Genomic DNA, 13,744 nt, shown 5'->3' on the forward strand with positions numbered 1-13,744 from the left:
CTTCACTAATTGTATTGTAGCATGGACCCATTATTGGATTTGCTGTTTGACCCATGGAAAATCATTTTATTCTCTAATCAGAACCTAGTCTGGAACTTAATTAAGCCTTCTTGCAGCCACCATTCTGTTTCAAAATGTATTATTACTGGACAGCTTGTCATTGTCTCCGACAATGACAGGAAACCTGTGCAGAAGAACTTTTTTAAAGTGGAATAGCCATTCCACTGGGACAGTTCCACTCTTTCGATCTCAGAAGTCCAGGTCCAATAGTACAAACAAGCATCACAAACTGGGGTCTTCTTAAGTCGCAGTGGATGACCATGAAGTGCGCATGCGCCAGTCGTGCATGCAGCCTTGTACAGCCATTCCGATCTATTCTTACATTCTTCTTCTTACTTTTTAAAATTTACGTTATTCTTTGTATTTTTTTTTCTCACGGTAACACGTTGAAGCTGCACCCTCTCTAACATGCTGGGAGAGAGAGTTTTATTTGGGTCTTTTTTAGCGCTGGAAATGGTTACATCCCGACACGCGGGACAGAAGCAATGTCGCATGATGTATTCTAGAAACCAGCTAATGCCGGCTGGTTTAGCGAGCAGAGCGGCGGACACCCCTGCTGAAATCCGGAGGAAAACACACAGAGGATGCAGAGGGGGATCACAAAGTCGAGGAAAGAGGACTGGGTAGAGACAACAGAGACTTATGGAGAAGAGGAGTTCGGTGGGTAATACCGTTCTGGCTGACCAGAAGTGCACTGAGAGCGGTAAGCGTAAAGGAGTTGGGCGCTTACTGATCTGGTTAACAACAGATGGTGCAATCCGGGGCATATTACGATCGAGGAACGCATTTGCAGACTGGATATTGAACTTTTTAATGTTGGACTTTGGCCGCATTCCACCGTGATACAACACTTGGCGGCACGGGAGGTCGTTCCTGCCTGTGGCAATCGAACATGCAGCTCCTCCCGTGGAGGGTCAGACACCTTGAGCCAATAGACTGGTCCTGGACTTATTTTCCATCTGGCATAGTTTGCATTTTGTTGTTTGATTGTTGGTGGTTTTTGTATCGCTATATTTACGCTCTATTCTTGGTTGGTGCGGCTGTGGCGAAACCAAATTTCCCTCGGGATTAATAAAGTATATCTATCTATCTATCTATATCTTCTGTGCCTTATCATGCTCCTTGCTCTCCAAGGGGCGTTGCAGTAGCACTTTCCTGGCCATTGGATTTCACAGTAGAGCTCATCCAGCCAGTCTGCCAGAGCTGACTTTGCGTGCGAGGATGGGCATATCCCTAACTCACTGGAGTACCAGGCTGTCAGCTACCCTCACCTGGTTTAGTCCACCTGTACCGGGGTATGGCTGCTGCCGCTACTTGAAGCCACAAGTGAGAGCTGAGTGTCTGATGGGGACCATTCCAGGTAGCAGCCTTGGAATGGACATAACAAGCCTCTTCACCAGAGGCACTACCCTTCCCTGTATACCGCATATAGCCTGATCTTATCTACAATTTTACTAAGGCAATTAAGGATGTATTAGGTAAAGGACAGATAAATTATATCAAGATTAATTTTATTAACAAGAGCTAAAGAAGAAAGTGGCATGGCAACCAACCAAGCTACTGGCCAAAGGTCCAGGCTTACCGAACAACAGTTAAGTTTGGGGAAGCTGGGGTTTCTCTCCTGTACAAAGTCTCAAGCAGTCGCCCATCACCCCATCGTGCCCACAAACTGGAGGCAGGTTGTTTTTGGCTCCATGCACAGCCTTTCGCATCTGAACCAGAAGGCCTCACAGAACCTGGTTGCGTTGAAGTTTGTGTGGCACGGCCTTAGAAAAGACGTATGTGATTGGACTGCAGCCTGCATGGATTCATATCAGACCTCTGGGCTGGGATGGCCCAGAACCTCGTCGTCAGGCTACATCACACCATGACATATCATCCGCAGTCCAATGGCCTATACGAGTGGCTTTGCTGCTCTGAGCATTGACATGATCATCTGTATGGGTCCTGCTGGGGCTCAGAACAGCTCCAAAAGAGGACCTGCAGTTGTCCACGGCTTAATTGGTATATGGGCAGCCATTATGAGTGCCAGGTGATTTTATTCCTGATGTCACGACTGCCTGGTCAGCCTCTCAACACTTTCCACCCTCCTCAGTAAATTCAATTCCTTTGCACCTATTCCTACCTCCCATCATGGCGTACAACACTCTTGGGTTCCTGTTGACCTACATTCAGCCTCGTTTACTTTTGTCCACCATGATGCACACCAACATCCCCTTAAGCCCTTATGATGGCCTGTTCTGAAATTTGGAACGAAGCAAAAAGACTTTTATCATAGACAAGAGGGGCAAACCTGAATGCGTTTCGATCGATCACCTTAAACCAGCCCACCAAGAAGTTTCCACTACCGTGCCCCTGCCATCACGACGTGACCAAGAACATATCAACACACCCCCGGACGAGCCAGAGACACCTGCTGTTCCCCCACCCATGGAACATAGGACTTGAGCCAAGTGGCTCATCTGGGCTCTGAACAGGCTCACAATGCCAGTTTTAGTGAATTCTGGGGAGCATATAATTGTGTAATGTAATTGGTGGAAACATACATAATTCATAACCACTAACATTGGTTTGGGGTTCACTTTAAGAGGCTGGTCTGACATAAGGTCAATGCATAAAGGACTCTTACTGCGCTTTGTGTTCAGTTTTTTGATGGTTAATAAGCAAGTTGCTATGTTTATTCTTAAACACAAAATGCCTCAGCCATTTTACTTGTGAAAACCTACAATGTCAACCAGTTGTAAGAATGGGTGCTTAAAGGTGCCCGATTGTGCTACATTTGAGATCTCACTCTGATTAATCATGTCCATGAAGACTGTGAGAATAAGAGTCATTGTGTCTGGCCTCTACATTCCCTGACACAGAGACAATCAGACATACCCTCTTATGAGAAGCATACCGTCGGAAAATACCATGAGAGAACTTGGATATCTCCAGGGTAACAAATTTCATGTCACATGCCAGTGATAATAAACCTGATTCTGATTCTGAAGTAACCGGCCAGCCTACGTAATTGAATTACACAAGTTCAAAAGGAGATGAACTTGATGCAATGTCACCAAAGCGAGGTGAAGGGGCGATGTATCTGTTTTCTATCTGCATTGTATTTTTGTGTTGCCTACTTATTATGATAGTTAGTCACATGGGTGAGGATGCAGTAAAAGCAGAGAGCTTGGCTCTTCATGATTTGGCTTTGAGGTTCAGTTTGAGTTTTGTCTTTAGTCAGTAGGAGTTAGAGACCAAGCATGGGGGTTTAATCCCATATGATGTGCCTTCCATTTGAATCCAATAATAAGGTTCAAAGTTGAGGAAATATATTTGATCCTTTATTAAGCAACTAGAAATGCAAGCAATCTTGAAGTGATAAAACTAATGAAAATAAACTAGTGATATAGCAGAACAATCTTAATGTAATAAGCACATTTAAACTTTCTGCAATGTAAATAAGCATAATTAATTGAACTTAAGCATAATTAAGCGGTCAACAAAGATTTCATACCCAACAATCTCTAAACCTAATTGACTAAAGACAAACTTTAACTGAACCTCAAAAACAAAGCATAAATGCATATTCAAACTCTTCGCTTTTACCACACCCCTACCCATGTGACTAACTACCATAATAAACATAATAAATGCCCAACATAATTACACAATGCAGATAGAAAACAGAAACATGGCTCCTACATCCCAGCTCCTTAATCATTGTACTATAATAATTTAGCAGTATATAGTTGTAATAAAACAGGAGACATGCAATCTTAACATTCACACAAATATTCTCTTTCTTCTTACAGGCAAGTCATGCAACACTTATCTAGGCCAGAGGTTACCAGCACTTAGCCCAGTACAGAGTGATCTTCTACCACCGTTCTCTAACAAGACAGAATCATGAATCTTCTAGAGCTGAAGCTCCTCAAACCTCTGCCTCCTGTAGAAGACAGATCTTAGTGATAGGATGATTCAAACAGTTAGACTTTGTATTCATACGTACCTGTCACACAAATCCTCTGTCTGGAAAAAAAACTTAAATGGAATTTGATAAATATATTCACTTGCTTCGACAACATGACCTTCAACATCACATGTTTGTTTCAGCCATTGTTCAACCTCTGCTCAACTGCTTAATAAAAGTCTCAATACTTTCAAAGCTTTTGATTTGTTTACCTTGCTCTGAGATAGGAATTAATGACAACATGTTGTGTTGCTTAACAACAGCTTCATGAATACTTTTCGCATCTTCAAAGTGAGACAGCACTTGCGAGACATTTTCTTTCTCTTGCATAAAACATCAAATTAATGGTATCACATCCTTAATTATTCTGACCATTTTATTATATTCCTTTTAAGAACTTTCAATTCTACTCACTAGAGATTTCTCAATAGGTTTAATTTTTCTTTTAGTTCCGACTTCAAGGTCACTACCTTCAGTTTTCCAAGTGCTTGATCCAGACCAAACATACAGCATTCAATTCAAATATTGACAATCAAAGTATTTCAGCATTTCAATAGAACCTACCAATGAATTCTTAAGCAAACACCACGCTATAGAGTTTATGGTCAATGATGACCATCCCAAACTGTATTCCTACACTAATCCCACAGCATGAAATCGACAAAATGTCGTTACTTGCTACAAACTGCTTTTGACTTAGCAATGTTGCATTTTAAATTCCCCCACAAGTCCATTGTAATCCTTTGTCTAAGACAGATGTTTACTTGGCATAACTGTCGATTCTTTTTTGTCAACAAAATGTAGCAGCTCCTTGAACAAACCAACACTGCTCTTATGGACCAAGCATGGGGGATTAGTCCTGTATAAGATGTCTTCCATTCAAAGAAATATCAGATCCTTTATTACTGGATTCAAGTGGAGGGCACATCATACAGGATTATCTCGCCCATGCTTGGTCTCCAACAGTGGTGTGGTTTGTTCAAGTGGTTACTACGGGTGGAATCTTTGGGCATGTTCAGAGGAATTTGTGCAAAGACACCAGACTGAATGTGATTTTGCTACATACTGTACCACATCTGTTCCCTGTCCATATTGCCTGTTAATAATGAAAACATCTTGAAGTATTCCTTGGTGAACAACATCTACCACATCTCCACATCAGCAAGAGCACATTACAAGAGACAGTTGCAATGCAATCCAACTGGCTACAATAAGGTAGTCAGTGATGTATTAACCGAATTAACAATTGTGGATCAGAGGTTGCTAAAACCAGCTGTAGAAGAGATACTGGAGCTTATCATTTCTGATAGTGACACAAAGAATTGAACAAATACACATCCACAGAACCACTGCCCCTTCCACTCCTTCCTGCTGATTGGGAAAAGATTATTCAGGAGTATAAGCAAGCTATTAAATGGGATCCACTGTTGAAAATGGATATAGATCATTAGAGCAGGGCCAAAGTGGTTCTAGAGAACCCCTCCTTTTGGGACAGTGTTTGGAATTGGGGTTTTCATGTACAAATCCATCCCTGGATTTAACTTCTCTTTATTTTAATACAGTTCTTTATTTCAGTGACCTTAATTATTTTTCTGTGCAGGTAAAGTGTTGGCATTAAGGGATGGCCATATAGTTGGCCTAACAAGGGTATTATTAGTTCAATAGTTCAGTAGTTCTATTTAATATCAGAGAACGTATACAATCAACAACCTGAAATTCTTGTTCTTTGCAGACATCCACAAAACAGAAGATGCCCCAAAGAGTAAGTGACGGTTAAACTGCTGGAACCCCAAAGCCTCCATGCTCCCCCTCCCACATACAGACAGCAGCAAAGCAGTGACCCTCCCCTCCCTCGCTTCCTTCATCAAAAATAAGCATCAGGACCCTCCACCTGCCAGGTAAGCAAGAGCAAAGCCCCTAAGAAAGACCATCATCTGCAGTACAATAAAAATGAATTGTTCATCCAGACAATTTGACATACCACAGGATCTCTCTCCCTCCCTAATAAAGGGACAGAGAGGTGTCACCCTTTCACAGTGAAAGGGGAGACATAGACAAAACAACTCACTGATTTATTAAGAGATCTAATCTTCAGTCCCATTGTTCTTTCTGGGCCTAGAGGGGTACTGTTGTAGAAGAAAGAATAGTTGGGGCTAATAATAATAGTTGGGGCTAAAGAATAGTTGTAACGTGGATGAAATCACTGGAGAGATAGAGTCACTGCTAGATACAAAGCAGCTTCTTTATTTGACACAACGAGGTACATCAGGCATCTATGCACTGAGACGCTTTCCACAGAAAGGTCTGCTAGCTCAATGTGGGCTCGATATTTATATGCTAAACACAAAAGCAATTGCTACTTAAAAAGTTATAGACAATGCTTCTTATTGAAGCTACATACAAAATATCACACTATCCTTTCCTTCTGACACCAACATGTCTGGGTTGGTATCCACAGCCTTTAGGAATGTAAGTTAAGTCTACGATACATTTATTTGGCATTTCCCATGCTAACATAGATGACAATTAATATTTATAATATATAGATAATACTGTCTTCGAAACTACAGCAGCAGGCGCCAGAAGCATCTGATATTCACACCATTTAAGGAAGTGCATTGTGGTGGACTTAATTCACAGTCCTTTGTCAAACAGTTAAAATAGAAGTCTGGTGGCCAAAGCCATTTAAGTGTAAGCAAATCATCTACCCAAAAAACTCACTCTAACAGTCCCTCCTCTTGGCCTTCCTGGACAAAAATTAAATTTGTATCAGGAAAGGCCAACCTAGGAGGATCTTCTCAAATAGGGCTGCAAATATGCCCTGTCTTGACATTCCCCGCCCCCCCCAATTTTATGTACTTCGATATCTATCCTAGCATTACCTAATCGCTACCTACCAAATGTTAAGCAGAGAGGCTGTTCCAGTTCTTTAGGAATGCAGCTGCTTTCGTGTCCCTGCAGGCTGACCGCATCTTAATCACATTCCTTTGTCTTCAGCCCTTTATCCTCTGGTCGCTGAAACTCTCCTTCCAGGAGCACCCACAGGCTCTCTCATCGATGTACAGGAAGGGGTTGGGGTGGCCTCTATGTAAATGTCTGCAAGGACCTCTCCCCGGTGGCACCCTTCCAAACTGTCCGGTCAATCACTGGTCCAACTGCTGAAAGGGCCCAGCTCCTCAGACTGGGGGTGACTGCTTCCAGATGCCAAGTGCAGTCTGAAATACCATCGAAGTGGTGGAACTTGCCGTCTCTGCTTTAACTCAAAAATCCCTCCCCGTCTATTTCCCAATAAATTTCTAAACTATGCTATAAAATTAATTATCTACCTTCAGGAACCAGCCTTCTTTACAGAGTACCATCATCATCACACTTTAGCGGGCTATTCGTGGTTTTCCAACACGTTCTCAGTGTCTTCTGCCACGTTCCCGGCATTTTCTGCCTTTGCGTTTTTTCCGGGTATGTTTTCACCAGCTGTGGTCAGGTCTGGCATGGCCGGCTGGTGTTCCTCTCTTAGGTTCTCTGTAATTATATGGTTACTGGATACACTTGGTTCCCTGCTGTGTCTGTGGGAGCAACAAGAGGGTGAGTCATTTGCTTTAACCTGAGTCCAGTGTTTCCACAGGCTGCCTTGCCGAGTCTGTACACAGACACATGTGTCATTGGTTAAGAGTACCGTCTGTGGTCCTATCCACCTGGGGGCAAACCCTGGCCTTTCTGGCAGCACCCTCACCATAACTTGGTCTCCGTGCTATGGAAGAACTATTCCCCTTCCCTCTGGCTTTTTCTGATCAGCGATTCGTTGCTGTTGTTTCGCTGGATCCTTTAAATCTTTAAGTTGGTTACAAAGGTCTTTCACATATTGGGTCATTCTATCCCTATAGGCCCCAGGCTCCCCGCAACCCGTAATTACCCCATAAGGGAGTCACATTGCTCGCCCCATCAATAATTCGTAGGGGCTGAGACCCAAAGTGCAGTTCAGGGTTGCACGCAACCTCATCAAGATTCCTGGTAATACATCCACCCATGTCTTTCCTGTCTCAGCTATAGCTTTGGCTAACGTATTCTTGATTGTTCGGTTCATCCTTTCTACCATCCCTGAACCCTGGGGGTGGTAGGGTACGTGGAACCGCTGTCGAATCCCTAGCAGTCGGCACATTTCCTTCATCACTTTCCCCGTGAAATGTGCTCCCTGATCTGAATCCTCCTGAACTGGGGTTCCCCACCTTGGGAGGATTTCCTGAACTAGGATCCATGCAGCAGTGCCGGCAGTGCAGTCCCTTGTTGGGAAAGCCTCTACCCACTGAGTGAAGTGATCCATTTGGCAGGGGCCCTGTGAAGTCTGTCTGGATGTTTTCCCAGGGTTCCCTCAGCTGAGGCTGATTTGCCAGCTGTAGCTTTCTGTCCTTACCAGGGTTATGCTGGGCACAAATAATACAACGGCGGCAGAATTTCTCAACATTCCTGCCCATCCCTGGCCACTGCCGGTCCTGCCGGAGGGTTGTGATCATGCTCTGCCTTCCCTGATGCATCACCCCATGATATAACTTCAGTAATATCTGTCTAATACAGGGTGGGGCCACCGCGACTCTTTCCTCCCCATGTGTCCAGCACCCATCTGATCCCTCCTTTGCTTCTTTTCTCCTCCAGTTTTCCTTCTCTTCTGCCTCTACCTCTTCATATAATTTTACTAAACTGGCTTCTGTCGTTTCCTCCTGCACTCTTGCAATTTCAATTACCTCTTGTTCCTCTGCTGCCTTCTTTGCAGCAACATCTGCCCACTCATTTCCCTTCTGTTCCATGCTCTCACCCTTCTGGTGTGCTTTTATGTTAATCACTGCCACCTCTTCTAGCAGGCTCACTGCTTCCAGTAGCTGTTGTATTAGGTGCCCATGCTGAATATTAGCACCTGTTGAAGTTATGAATCCTCGTCGTGCCCAAGCCATTAGGTAATCATGCACCACCCCGAATGCATACCGGCTGTCGGTATATATATTTACCCGTCTGCCCTTACTGCAGCGTAGAGCTTCTACCAGAGCTGCCAGTTCTGCTACCTGAGCTGAGCAGCCCCCGGCAGTGCTCCTGAAGCTAACTCTTCACCTGTTTACTTTACCACGGCCCACCCAGTTCGTGGTTTCCCATCTATGTACCTCTGAGACCCATCTATAAAGATTTCATCTGCTGTTCCTTCCAGAGGTGTTTCCTTCACACCGATATCTTCTTCCTTGACAATTTCTATTTGGCACTCGTGTGCTTCTCCCTCTGTTAGGATAGTGCTCGCGGGATTCTCCCCAGTGTCTCTAACTATAGTTACTGACTTGTCCTTTGGAATGAGAACTGCCTCCCAAGCTGCTCGTCGGCTATCAGTGACTGCCCTCAGCCTCCCCGTCTTCAGGAGTTCTACAATGGTATGGGGTGTGTGTAGGATCAGTTGCCCCATCATCACAACTGGTTCGCTTACTCGCACAGCCCACGTGGCGCAGTCTAACGCTGCAACACAGCGGGGGAGTCCTGCTGCAATGGGATCCTGTTTCATAGAGTAATAGACCATTGGCCCTCTAGTGTCCCCATAGTCCTGCACCACTACCGCGTTGTAGTACCCTCCCTCGTTACTACAGTATAGGTGAAAGGGGCGAGCTGCATCTGGTAACCCTAGCGCAGGTGCAGAAACCAGAGCTTTCCTGATTTCTGTAAAGGCCTTTTCCTCTTCTGACCCCCACTTTACCGCTTCCAGGGGGGCTTCCCTCCTTTAATCAAGGCCTGTATCGAGGCCACTAGTCCCATCACCTTCCTCACTCCCCTTACGTTGACTGGGCAGGGCATGGAGCTGATTGCCGAATGTCTGTCATCTGACATGTCCTTCCTCCCTTGGGAAATGGTGTAGCCCAGGTACTTTACGGTCTGTTTGCCTAGCTGAGCCTTGTGCGGACTGATTTTAAACCCCTCATTCTGCAGTACCTCTAAAACACTGGCCATCGCTCCCAAATGGCCCACTTCATCTTCCGAAGCAATGAGTAGATCATCTACATATTGTAAGATGGTCGACCAGTAGGGCGTTAAACTGAGCTTTTCCAAAGTCTGCGCCATGACCTTATGAAAAATAGCTGGGCTATTGTGGAATCCCTGGGGGAGTCTTGTCCACATATACTGCCGCCCACCCAGGGTGAAGGCAAATCGGTCTTGGGATTCAGGTGCTAAGGGGAGTCCCCAAACTTCATTAGCGATATCCAGGACTGAAAAAAATTTATGTCCTGGAGACAGGTCATTCAGGATTGTCACAGGGTCGCCACGATGGGATGCAATCTGGGCGTGGTCTTATTAAGGGCGGCATAGTCTGTTGTTAACCGATATGACCCGTCGGGTTTCTTTACTGGCCATATAGGTGGGTTAGTTGTGGCCGCAGTCTCTCTGAGTATCCCCTGGTGTTTTAATTCCTTCACTATACCCTGGACAGCTGCCATTGAGTCTGGTTTTATAGGATACTGCTAATGGGGTTTATGCTGTCCCCATCTATTTTAACTGGGTCTATCTTTACCTGCCCACAATCTTGCTTGTGTCTAGCCCACACAGCTGGGAACTGCTGCCAAAGTAACCCATAGACATCATCCTGGCTCCAGTCTCTAATGAACGGGGCAGCTGCGTCTCTGCTAGCCAGGCTGCGTATTCTGTTGGTTGTGCACGTTCACTGCCCCGACTTGTCCATATTATTTTTCCTTTTCCTGAATCTATAACAGCTCCTGCTTCCCTGCGGATTCCAAGGATCGTGCCCTCATTATTTGGACATACCCAGAAATACACTGGAAGCTGCACTCTCCCGATTTCTAGTATTTGCGATTTGCTTCTTTCAGCTTTTACCGTTTTTCCTCCTACTTCCATAATATAAATAGCCTGTCTGGTTGTTGGTAAGGGTAAGTCAGTTATCGTTACCGATGCCCCTATGTCCACTAACATATTGCATTGCCGGCCCCCTAACAATGCTGTTGTGTACATCAGCAGGTCACCAGTGCTGGCAGTGGGTGTCACCGCCAGCTATTTTCCTGACTTAGAAGCCGTCTTTACTAGCTCTATGATCTGATCAGCAGTCAGATTGGACAGACTGGGTGCTGATGGGGTGAGTGACTGGGTGTCTGCCGTCTCCTTCGCTTGGGTTTTCCCCCTCCCTTTTGGACACTGTCTCCAGCTATGTCCCGATAGGCCACAGCTATAGCATATCAACTCCTTCAATGCCTTATACCTGGTCCAGCAGTCTTTTGCTAAGTGCCCCGGCTGCTGGCAAGCAAAACAAACTCTCCGGGACATCACAGCAGCTGCCTCCACTATACCCACTTTATGATTTCTCTTGCATTTTCTTTGGTCTATCTGACTGGCCCACGAAACTATCTCAGAGTAGTTGGACGCTACCGTTATGCCTAAATCTAAAACTTCTTGGTGGGCTGAGCTCAGGTCTTCCTTCAGCATTTATAGGAAGACTTGGTCGTCCCTCCCTGGGTTATCCAACCCTGGATACTCCTTGTATGCTCAGTATTTACATTCCGCATAATCCATGGCTGTCTCGTCAGCTTTTTGAATCACTGCCATTATCATTCCCCAGCTACTCTCGCCTCCCCCCCGGTGCTGCCCGGTGCTGCCTCACTTCCCCTTTAAAAGAGCGATATCGTTCTTCACTACTGGTGCTCCCGGTGGTTGCCCATGTACCATCCCGCACCCCCTGGGCCATCCTGTCCCACATATTCCTCAGGCACTTGGCTTTCACTAACACGTGTATATCTTTAGGGTGCATCTGGTGAACTTCAACCATTTCCTCGAGTTTACGCCAGAATTCTGAATTCTCACAGGCGACTTTAAGCGGGGGCAACTCGGACAAAATGCTCTGTTTCTCCCCGGGGGTGAAGGGCTTATGGATAGTTGTAATCAAGGTCAAAGGCTGGCTCGGATCATCAGGGTTCTCAACCTGACGTTGCCTGACCTCAATAGGTGCCACTCTGGTAGATCTATCTGGGTAAAACCTCTCCCTGAGATATCTCTATATTAATTCCCACACTACACAAAATATAAAAGATGGGTACCAGTTAAACAACATATAGTTAAAACCGCAGAGTATGTATTCCACAATCGGCCACTTTTGAGTATCTGAACTCATGATGCCTGCTGTATTCCCTTGCATCACACTTGCACATGCATACACTAAAATGCAGCTCCCCAAATGAGTATACGCGCCCCTACTCTGGCGTCTCGAACCATACCGTTGGTTACCACCTTTCACAACTGGTGGTCCAACTCTCACCAAGTTAACCAAGTTAACATGCGAAGATTCCTCACTTACATAAACACACATGCACACGCACACACTACTTTCATATCTACCAGTTCAGCTCTCATGTTCGTGATACCTCATGTCCCGTGCACCACCGATCGAACAGATCCAAGTGTGAGTGTTATTTTAGAAAAATACTCACCAACTTAGACTGCTAGGAACACTGGCCACATGATGGGTCATGAAGGTATCCCATTCCTGACACCAAATGTTGTAGCGTGGATGAAATCACTGGAGAGACAGAGTCACTGCTAGATACAAAGCAGCTTCTTTATTCCACACAACAAGGTACAGCAGGCATTTACGTACCGAGACGCTTTCCGCAGAAAGGTCTGTTAGCTCAATGTGGGCTCGATATTTATATACTAAACACAAAGGCAATCAAAGTTTAGTTTTACAGGTTTTTTTCCAACTGAGAATTTTTTCCAACCGAATTAATTCTTCGATAAACCAGTTTTGTCTGGTCTCCTAATATTCACCATATTTTTAATAAATCACCCATTATTTATACTTTATACTTACTTTATACCTTATTGTTGCCAAACAATTGATACTAGAACGTACAGTCATCATAGCGATATTTGATTCTGCACTTCCCGCTCCCTGGATTACAAATCAATAGTAAATACTAAAAATTTAAATTATAAATCATAAATAGAAAAATTAGAAAAATAGGAAGTAAGGTAGTACAAAAAAACCGAGAGGCAGGTCCGGATATTTGGAGGGTAGGGCCCAGATCCGGGTCAGGATCCGTTCAGCAGTCTTATCACAGTTGGAAAGAAGCTGTTCCCAAATCCGGCCGTACAAGTCTCCAAGCTCCTGAGCCTTCTCCCAGCGGGAAGAGGGATGAAAAGTGTGTTGGCTGGGTGGGTCGTGTCCTTGATTATCCTGGCAGCACTGCTCCGACAGCGTGCGGTGTAAAGTGAGTCCACGGACGGAAGATTGGTTTGTGTGATGTGCTGCGCCATGTTCACGATCTTCTGCAGCTTCTTCCGGTCTTGGACAGGACAACTTCCATACCAGGTTGTGATGCACCCTAGAAGAATGTTTTCTACGGCGCGTCTATAAAAATCAGTGAGGGTTTTAGGGGACAGGCCAAATTTCTTTAGTTTTCTCAGGAAGTAAAGGCGCTGGTGGGCCTTCTTGGCAGTGAACTCCGCTTGGTTGGACCAAGTCAGGTCATTTGTGATATTGACCCCAAGGAACTTAAAGCTTTTGACCTGTTCCACTTGCTCACCACTGATGTAAATTGGGTTGTGCGGTCCGCTACTCCTTCTGAAGTCAACAACTAATTCCTTCGTCTTGCTGACGTTGAGGGATAGGTTATTGTCTTCGCAGCATGCCACTAATTTCTTAATTTCCTCTCTGTACTCAAACTCATCATTACCCGAGATACGGCCTACAATTGTTGTGTCATC

The 13,744-nt window shown here is 45.0% G+C and overlaps 1 pseudogene; it reads right to left on the bottom strand.

The window, feature by feature from the left end:
* Positions 1 to 9,563, bottom strand: part of LOC140212251 (carbohydrate sulfotransferase 3-like) — a 53,671-nt pseudogene extending 44,108 nt beyond the window's left edge.
* Positions 9,564 to 13,744: the final 4,181 nt, after the last annotated feature.

This window comes from Mobula birostris, chromosome 18 (assembly GCF_030028105.1).
Source record: "Mobula birostris isolate sMobBir1 chromosome 18, sMobBir1.hap1, whole genome shotgun sequence".
NCBI classification, from domain to species: Eukaryota; Metazoa; Chordata; class Chondrichthyes; order Myliobatiformes; family Myliobatidae; genus Mobula; species Mobula birostris.